The sequence below is a fragment of the Salmo salar genome, chromosome ssa22, assembly GCF_905237065.1.
Source record: "Salmo salar chromosome ssa22, Ssal_v3.1, whole genome shotgun sequence".
NCBI lineage: Eukaryota > Metazoa > Chordata > Actinopteri > Salmoniformes > Salmonidae > Salmo > Salmo salar.
The window spans coordinates 44,865,152-44,875,943 of NC_059463.1; positions in this window are offsets into that span (position 1 = coordinate 44,865,152).

The window sequence follows — 10,792 nt, forward strand, 5'->3', positions numbered from 1 at the left end:
CGCGTCTTGTGACGGCCGGCCGCCCAACAACCTGCCCACTTGACCCTATCCCCTCCTCTCTTCTCCAGACCATTTCCGGAGACCTTCTCCCCTACCTCACCTCGCTCATCAACTCATCCTTGACCGCTGGCTACGTCCCTTCCGTCTTCAAGAGAGCGAGAGTTGCACCCCTTCTGAAAAAAACCTACACTCGATCCCTCCGATGTCAACAACTACAGACCAGTATCCCTTCTTTCCTTTCTCTCCAAAACTCTTGAACGTGCTGTCCTTGGCCAGCTCTCTTGCTATCTCTCTCAGAATGACCTTCTTGATCCTAATCAGTCAGGTTTCAAGACTGGGCATTCAACTGAGACTGCTCTTCTCTGTGTCACGGAGGCTCTCCGCACTGCTAAAGCTAACTCTCTCTCCTCTGCTCTCATCCTTCTAGACCTATCTGCTGCCTTTGATACTGTGAACCATCAGATCCTCCTCTCCACCCTCTCCGAGCTGGGCATCTCCGGCGCGGCCCACGCTTGGATTGCGTCCTACCTGACAGGTCGCTCCTACCAGGTGGTGTGGCGAGAATCTGTCTCCGCACCCCGTGCTCTCACCACTGGTGTCCCCCAGGGCTCTGTTCTAGGCCCTCTCCTATTCTCGCTATACACCAAGTCACTTGGCTCTGTCATATCCTCACATGGTCTCTCATATCATTGCTATGCAGATGACACAATTAATCTTCTCCTTTCCCCCTTCTGACAAACAGGTGGCGAATCGCATCTCTGCATGTCTGGCAGACATATCAGTGTGGATGACGGATCACCACCTCAAGCTGAACCTCCGCAAGACGGAGCTGCTCTTCCTCCCGGGGAAGGACTGCCCGTTCCATGATCTCGCCATCACGGTTGACAACTCCCTTGTGTCCTCCTCCCAGAGTGCGAAGAGCCTCGGCGTGACCCTGGACAACACCCTGTCGTTCTCCACTAACATCAAGGCGGTGACCCGATCCTGTAGGTTCATGCTCTACAACATTCGTAGAGTACGACCCTGCCTCACACAGGAAGCGGCGCAGGTCCTAATCCAGGCACTTGTCATCTCCCGTCTGGATTACTGCAACTCGTTGTTGGCTGGGCTCCCTGCCTGTGCCATTAAACCCCTACAACTCATCCAGAACGCTGCAGCCCGTCTGGTGTTCAACCTTCCCAAGTTCTCTCACGTCACCCCGCTCCTCCGCTCTCTCCACTGGCTTCCAGTTGAAGCTCACATCCGCTACAAGACCATGGTGCTTGCCTACGGAGCTGTGAGGGGAACGGCACCTCCGTACTTTCAGGCTCTGATCAGGCCCTACACCCAAACAAGGGCACTGCGTTCATCCACCTCTGGCCTGCTCGCCTCCCTACCTCTGAGGCAGCACAGTTCCCGCTCAGCCCAGTCAAAACTGTTCGCTGCTCTGGCACCCCAATGGTGGAACAAGCTCCCTCACGACGCCAGGACAGCGGAGTCAATCACCACCTTCCGGAGACACCTGAAACCCCACCTCTTTAAGGAATACCTGGGATAGGATAAAGTAATCCTTCTAACCCCCCCTTAAAAGATTTAGATGCACTATTGTAAAGTGGTTGTTCCACTGGATATTATAAGGTGAATGCACCAATTTGTAAGTCGCTCTGGATAAGAGCGTCTGCTAAATGACTTAAATGTAAATGTTAAAAATGAAGTGTGTGTCACCAGTCTGTGGCCACCTGTTCCTGCTCCCCGCACTCGCCCTGAGGTGCGTGTTACCAGTCTGGCACCACCTGTGCCAGCCCCACGCATCAGGCCTCCAGTGCGCCTGCCCAGTCCGGTGTGTCCTGTTCCTGCTCTCCGCACTCGCCCTGAGGTGCGTGTTACCAGTCTGGCACCACCTGTGCCAGCCCCACGCATCAGGCCTCCAGTGCGCATTCCAAGTCCAGAGCTTCCGGCGACAGTTCCCAGTCCAGAGCTTCCGGCGATGTTTTACAGTCCGCAACCTCCTGAGAGGGCCCACAGTCCAGAGCCTCCAGCGACGTCCCCCGGTCCGGAGCCTCCAGCCACGTCCCCCCGGTCCGGAGCCTCCAGCCACGTCCCCCCGGTCCGGAGCCTCCAGCCACGTCCCCCCGGTCCGGAGCCTCCAGCCACGTCCCCCCGGTCCGGGAGTCTCCAGCGACGGTCGGCGGTCCGGGAGTCTCCAGCGACGGTCGGCGGTCCGGAGCTTCCACCGATGAGGGCGGATTCGCAGGATGAGAGGGTTCATCGTCCTGCACCAGAGCCGCCTCCTATGCTGGATTCGCAGGATGAGAGGGTTTGTCGTCCTGCACCAGAGCAGCCTCTTATGCTGGCGGATAAGCAGGATGAGAGGGTTCTTCGTCCCGCACCAGAACTGCCCCCGATACAGGAGGATCTGCGGGATGAGATGTTTTTTTGTTTTGTTTCAGGGTTTGTGTTCGGAGTCCGCACCTTTGGGGGGGGGGGGGTTACTGTCACGTCCTGACCATAGAAGCTTTTATTTTCTATGGTAGAGTAGGTCAGGGCGTGACATGGTTTTGTCTAGTTTAAATTTTCGATGTTATGTTCTAGTTTATTTTTTTGGGGGGGGGTGATCTCAAATTAGAGGCAGCTGGTCATTGTTGTCTCTAATTGGGGATCATATTTAAGTAGATGTTTTTCCCACCGGGGTTTGTGGGAGATTATTTAGAGTTTGTGTATGTTGCACCTCTTCGTCACGGTTTGTTTTGTTTATTCGTTTATTGTATGTCTTACATAGTTTCACAGTTAAATAAAGATGTGGAACGATACACACGCTGCGCTTTGGTCCGCTCCTTCATAAGACAATCGTGACAGTAAAAGCAGAAATGTCACACGAGAGGACCAGCGGATGAATATCAGTGTTTCGTCAGCAACAACAAGAAAGTACTTCCAGGTCATAGAATTTTGGACATTTTCATTCCATAATGCCATGAAAAAAGTCAGAATTGCTGCAGCAAAATCAAGCATTTCTGCCTTCAGATATCACCCCCCAAAAATTGTGAAATCCTGGAGGGGCGTAAAATGGGGAGACTAGACACTATATGGTACAAACATTCATAAAAGGTTTATTGACAAATATCTAAGCAATCTAAGCCTGTTTTGAGATTTGTTCCCCTGTACCTCAATATACTGTCACAGGCATACCAGACACCCCCGCAACCCCGCAAGGCTGAGGGCCCACGAACTCTGGGGGCCCATGTGCCTATCATCAAATAAAAGTTTATTCCTCACATGCATCGTAAACAACAGATGTAGACTAAGATTGAAATGTTTACTAACGGGCCTTTCACAACAATACAGAGAGAGAAAAACCCCCAGAAATAATAGAAAAGTAAAACATGTAATAATAAATACGCAATGAGTAACGATAACTTGGCTTTACACATGTGGTACCAGTACCAAGTCGATGTGCACGGGTACAAGGTAATTGAGGTACATATGTACATATAACTAGGAATAAAGTGACAGATAATAAACAGTAGCAGCAGCTTATGTGATGAGGGTCGACGCATATAGTCCAGGTAGCTATTTGGTTAACTATTTTACTAACTATTTAGCTGTCTTATGACTTGGGGTTAGAAGCTGTTCAGGGTCCTGTTGGTTCCAGACTTGACGCATCTGTGCCACTTGCCGTGCGGTAGCAGAGAGAACAGTCTATGACTTGGGTAGCTGGAGTCTTTTACAATTTTTAGGGCCTTCCTCTGACACCGTGTGGTATGGAGGTCCTGGATGGCAGTGAGCTCAGCCCCAGTGATGTAGAGGGCTGTACGCACTACTCTATGTAGCGCCTTGCAGTTGGATGCCAAGCAGTCAATTTGCAGTTGCGGTTGATGTCTCTCTATATACACTACCGTTCAAAAGTTCGGGGTCACTTAGAAATGTCATTGTTTTTTTGTCCATTAAAATAACATCAAATTGATCAGAAATACAGTGTAGACATTGCTAATGTTGTAAATGACTTTTGTAGCTGGAAACGTCAGATTTTTTATGGAATATCTACATAGACATACAGAGGGCCATTATCAGCAACCATCACTCCTGTGTTGCAATGGCACGTTGTGTTACCTAATCCAAGTTTATCATTTTAAAAGGCTAATTGATCATTAGAAAACCCTTTTGCAATTATGTTAGAACAGCTGAAAACTGTTGTGCTGATTAAAGAGGTAATGCAACTGGCCTTCTTTAGACTAGTAGAGTCTCTGGACCATCAGTATTTGTGGGTTCAATTACAGGTTCAAAATGGCCAGAAACAAAGAACTTTCTTCTGAAACTCGTCAGTCTATTCTTGTTCTGAGAAGTGAAGGCTATTCCATGCAAAAAATTGCTAAGAAACTGAAGATCTTGAACATCGCTGTGTACTACTCCCTTCACAGAACAGCTCTAACCGGAATAGAAAGAGGAGTGGGAGGCCCCCGGTGCACAACTGAGAAAGAGGACAAGTACATTAGAGTGTCTAGTTTGAGAAACAGACGCCTCACAAGTCCTAAACTGGCAGCTTCATTAAATAGTACCCACAAAACACCAGTCTCAACGTCAACAGTCAACAAATTTAGAACCAGGAACAGATACAGCCCTTGGTTCTCTCCAGACCTGACTGCCCTTAACCAACACAAAAACATCCTGTGGCGTTCTGCATTAGCATCGAACAGCCCCCGTGATATGTAACTTTTCAGGGAAGTTAGAAACCAATATACTCAGGAAGTTAGAAAAGCCAAGGCTAGCTTTTTCAAGCAGAAATTTGCTTCCTGCAACACAAACTCAAAAAAGTACTGGGACACTGTAAAGTCCATGGAGAATAAGAACACCTCCTCCCAGCTGCCCACTGCACTGAGGATAGAAAACTCTATCACCACCGATAAACCCACTATAATTGAGAATTTCAATAAGCATTTTTCTACGGCTGGCCATGCTTTCCAACTGGCTACCCCTACCGCAGTCAACAGCACTGCACCCCCCACAGCTACTCTCCCAAATCCATTCAGCTGATGTTCTGAAAGAGCTGCAAAATCTGGACCCCTACAAATCAGCCGGGCTAGACAATCTGGACCCTTTCTTTCTAAAATGATCTGCCAAAATTGTTGCAACCCCTATTACTAGCCTGTTCAATCTCTCTTTCGTGTCGTCTGAGATTCCCAAAGATTGGAAAGCAGCTGCTGTCATCCCCCTCTTCAAAGGAGGGGACACTCGACCCAAACTGCTACAGACCTATATCTATTCTACCCTGCCTTTCTAAGGTCTTCGAAAGCCAAGTCAACAAACAGATTACCGACCATTTCTAATCCCACCGCACCTTCTCCGCTATGCAATCTGGTTTCAGAGCTGGTCATGGGTGCACCTCAGCCACGCTTAAGGTCCTAAACGATATCGTAACCGCCATCGATAAGAAACAATACTGTGCTGCCGTATTCGCTGACCTGGCCAAAGCTTTCGACTCTGTCAATCACCACATCCTCATCGGCAGACTCAATAGCGTTGGTTTCTCAAATGATTGCCATGCCTGGTTCACCAACTACTTCTCTGATAGAGTTCAGTGTGGCAGTCTCTATGGGGGTGCCACAGGGTTCAATTCTTGGGCCAACTCTTTTCTCTGTATACATCAATGATGTCGCTCTTTCTGCTGGTGAGTCTCTGATCCACCTCTACGCAGACGACACCATTCTGTATACTTCTGGCCCTTCTTTGGACACTGTGTTAACCTGTTGGGTCTAGGGGGCAGCATTTGCACGTCTGGATAAAAAAAATGTACCCGATTTAATCTGGTTACTAATCCTACCCAGTAACTAGAATATGCATATACTTATTATATATGGATAGAAAACACTCTAAAGTTTCCAAAACTGTTTGAATGGTGTCTGTGAGTATAACAGAACTCATTTGGCAGGCAAAACCCTGAGACATTTTCTGACAGGAAGTGGATACCTGATGTGTTGTATTGAGTTTAAACCTATCCCATTGAAAAACACAGGGGTTTAGGAATATTTTGGCACTTCCTATTGCTTCCACTAGATGTCACCAGCCTTTACAAAGTGTTTTGAGTCTTCTGGAGGGAGATCTGACCGAACAAGAGCCATGGAACGGTGATGTCCCATTAGACACCTGGCGCGCTACTTCATGTTGGGTACCCTCGTTCCAATACGTTATAAAAGGCTATGCATTCGTCCACCTTGAATATTATTCATGTTCTGGTTAAAAAAGGCCCTAATGATTTATGCTATACAACGTTTGACATGTTTGAACGAACGGAAATATATTTTTCCCCTCGTTCATGACGAGAAGTCCGGCTGGCTTACATCATGTGCTAACGAGACGGAGATTTTGGACATAAATGATGAGCTTTTTTGAACAAAACTACATTCGTTATGGACCTGTGATACCTGGAAGTGACATCTGATGAAGAGAATCAAAGGTAATGGATTATTTACATAGTATTTTCGATTTTAGATCTCCCCAACATGACGTCTAGTCTGTATCGCAACGCGTATTTTTCTGGGCACAGTGCTCAGATTATTGCAAAGTGTGATTTCCCAGTAAGGTTATTTTTAAATCTGGCAAGTTGATTGCGTTCAAAAGATGTAAATCTATAATTCTTTAAATGACAATATAATATTTTACCAATGTTTTCTAATTTTAATTATTTAATTTGTGACGCTGACTTGACTGCCGGTTATTGGAGGGAAACGATTTCCTCAACATCAATGCCATAGTAAAACGCTGTTTTTGTATATAAATATGAACTTGATAGAACTAAAAATGCATGCATTGTCTAACATAATGTCCTAGGAGTGTCATCTGATGGAGATTGTAAAAGGTTAGTGTATCATTTTAGCTGGTTTTATGGTTTTGGTGACCCTGTCTTTGACTTGACAAAACATTACACACAACTCTTGTAAATGTACTGTCCTAACATACTCTAAATTTATGCTTTCGCCGTAAAACCTTTTTGAAATCGTAAAACGTGGTTAGATTAAGGAGATGTTTATCTTTCAAATGGTGTAACATAGTTGTATTTTTGAAAAATTTGAATTTTGACATTTATTTGGATTCAAATTTGCCGCTCTTGAAATGCACCTGCTGTTGATGGAGTGCACCACGGGTGGCACGCTAGCGTCCCACCTAGCCCCAAGAGGTTAACAACCCTCCAGATGAGCTTCAATGCCATACAACTCTCCTTCCGTGGCCTCCAACTGCTCTTAAATACAAGTAAAACTAAATGCATGCTCTTTAACCGATCGCTGCCTGCACCTGCCCGCCTGTCCAGCATCAGTACTCTGGACGGTTCTGACTTAGAATATGTGGACAACTACAAATACCTTGGTGTCTGGTTAGACTGTAAACTCTCCTTCCAGACTCACATCAAACATCTCCAATCCAAAGTTAAATCTAGAATTGGCTTCCTATTTCGCAACAAAGCATCCTTCACTCATGCTGCCAAACATACCCTCGTAAAACTGACCATCCTACCGATCCTCGACTTCGGCGATGTCATTTACAAAACAGCCTCCAATACCCTACTCAACAAACTGGATGCAGTCTATCACAGTGCCATCCGTTTTGTCACCAAAGTCCCATATACTACCCACCACTGCGACCTGTATGCTCTCGTTGGCTGGCCCTCGCTTCATACTCGTCGCCAAACCCACTGGCTCCAAGTCATCTACAAGACCCAGCTAGGTAAAGTCCCCCCTTATCTCCGCTCACTGGTCACCATAGCAGCACCCACCTGTAGCACGCGCTCCAGCAGGTATATCTCTCTGGTCACCCCCAAAGCCAATTCCTCCTTTGGCCGTCTCTCCTTCCAGTTCTCTGCTGCCAATGACTGGAACGAACTACAAAAATCTCTGAAACTGGAAACACTTATCTCCCTCACTAGCTTTAAGCACCAGCTGTCAGAGCAGCTCACAGATCACTGCACCTGTACATAGCCCATCTATAATTTAGCCCAAACAACTACCCCTTCCCCTACTGTATTTATTTATTTATTTTGCTCCTTTGCACCCCATTATTTCTATTTCTACTTTGCTCTTTCTTCTACTACAAATCTACCATTCCAGTGTTTTACTTGCTATATTGTATTTACTTTGCCACCATTGTCTTTTTGCCTTTACCTCCCTTATCTCGCCTCATTTGCTCACATTGTATATAGACTTATTTTTCTACTGTATTATTTACTGTATGTTTGCTTTTACTCCATGTGTAACTCTGTATTGTTGTATGTTGTCAAACTGCTTTGCTTTATCTTGGCCAGGTCGCAATTGTAAATGAGAACTTGTTCTCAACTTGCCTACCTGGTTAAATAAAGGTGAAAAAAAATAGTGAAGAGGCGAATCTGGGATGCTGGCCTTCTAGGCAGAGTTGCAAAGAAAAAGCCATATCTCAGACTGGCCAATAAAATGAAAAGATTAAGATGGGCAGAAGAACACAGACATTGGATAGAGGAACTCTGCCTAGAAGGCCAGCATCCCGGAGTCGCCTCTTCACTGTTGATGTTGAGACTGGTGTTTTGCAAGGTAGTATTTAATGAAGGTGTCAGATGTACCACGCTTGTAGCGTCATACCCAAGAAGACTGAAGACTGTAAACGCTGCTAAAGGTGCTTCAACGAAGTACTGAGTAAAGGGTCTGAATACTTATGTAAATGTCATGGTTTTAAATTTTTTATGAATTTGACAACATTTCTAAATATATGTTTTTGGTTTTCATTATGGGGTATTTTGTGTAGATTGATGGGGGGGAACGATTTAATCAATTTTAGAATAAGGCTGTAACGTAACAAAATCTGTAAAAAGTCAAGGGGTCTGAATACTTTCCGAATGCACTGTAGTTCTTTATTAGTTTTAGTTTCGAAAATGATCTCTCCGCAGAAGAGAGTTATAGGAATGGTAAAAACAGCTTGATTGTCATAGCAACATCAGGGAAACTGGGCAGAAGGGAGTGGTGCTTCAAAAATGCAATTCTGCAACATCTTTAATTGAGCCTCTCATTCTCCTTAATTGCCGGCCTCAACACATTACAGAAAGAGATTCACTGTATGGGAAGCTCTGGGGACAGGTCGTCTGGATACTTGACAGCCAATAAATTGGCAGATGCATACAGATTATTATCTTTAGCGTACAACAGTTCTTAAGGGATAAAACAAACAAAAAGAGCTTTGCAGTTTCGTTCATACTGGTGAACCAGCGTTTGAGTTGTGTGGTTGCAATATCAGCAGTCTCATATCTCTGGTAAATCTTGCAATGCATCATTCAAGACTAACTTGAAATTGTGTGCAACCAATGGACATACAGTATAATGCACAACGTCTCAGGAAATACCGTCTGGATTGTCAACACAAAAAATGCAAGGTGCATACATACTGTAGCTACTATAGCCCTCTATGTAGAAAAAGAGAGAGAGACAAGCACACACATTAACCAGGTTTCTATCCAATCATTTCACGTGGATTGATTACCTGACGCTTGAAAAAAGTCACGACTGGGCTCATTGAAAGAGTATATGCCGGTATAATTTTATAAATGCAGACAGACAATAGTGGGATCTTTAAGTGTCGTAACAGTAATTATGTGAGAAATTATTTATGCGCAAATATTGATACAGTATAATAGGCCTACATATACATATCGAAGTAAACTTGCAATCACGCGATGATATGTTGTTTGGGTTGACCTTCGACTCTGCCGTGGTCCAGAGAAACTGTGTTACGCCAGTGTACGAATATTGTATGTACAGTGGCTTGCAAAAGTATTCACCCCATTGGCATTTTTCCTATTTTGTTGCCTTACAACCTGGAATTAAAATTGATTTTTGAGGGGTTTGTATCATTTGATGCCTACAACATGCCTACCACTTTGAAGATGCAAAATATTTTTTATTGTGAAACTAGCAAGAAATAAGAAAAAATAACAGAAAACTTGAGCGCGTGCATAACTATTCACCCCCCCCAAAGTCAATACTTTGTAGAGCCACCTTTTGCAGCAATTACAGCTGCAAGTCTCTTTGGGAATGCCTCTATAATCTTGGCACATCTAGCCACTGGGATTTTTGCCCATTCTTCAAGGCATGACTGCTCCAGCTCCTTTAAGTTGGATGGGTTCCGCTGGTGTACAGCAATCTTTAAGTCATACCAGAGATTCTCAATTGGATTAAGGTCTGGGCTTTGACTAGGCCATTCCAAGACATCTAAATGTCTCTCCTTAAACCACTCGAGAGTTGCTTTAGCAGTATGCTTAGGGTCATTGTCCTGCTGGATGTTGAACCTCCGTCCCAGTCTCAAATCTCTGGAAGACTGAAGCAGGTTTCCCTCAATAATTTCCCTTTATTTAGCACCATCCATCATTCCTTCCATTCTGACCAGTATCCAAGTCCCTGCCGATGAAAAATATCCCCACAGCATGATGCTGCCATCACCATGCTTCTCTGTGGGGATGGTGTTCCGGGGTGATGGGAATTGTTGGGTTTACTCCAGACATAGTGTTTTCCTTGATGGCCAAAAAGCTACATTTTTGTCTCCTCTGACCAGAGTACCTTCTTCCATATGTTTGGGGAGTCTCCCGCATGCCTTTTGGTGAACACCAAACGTGTTTGCTTATTTTTTTCTTTAAGCAATGTCTTTTTTTCTGGCCACTCTTCCATAAAGCCCAGCTCTGTGTAGTGTACGGCTTAAAGTGGTCCTACGGACAGATACTCCAATCTCCGCTGTGGAGCTTTGCAGCTCCTTCAGGGTTATCTTTGGATTCTTTGTTGCCTCTCTGATTAATGCCCTCCTTGCCTGGTCT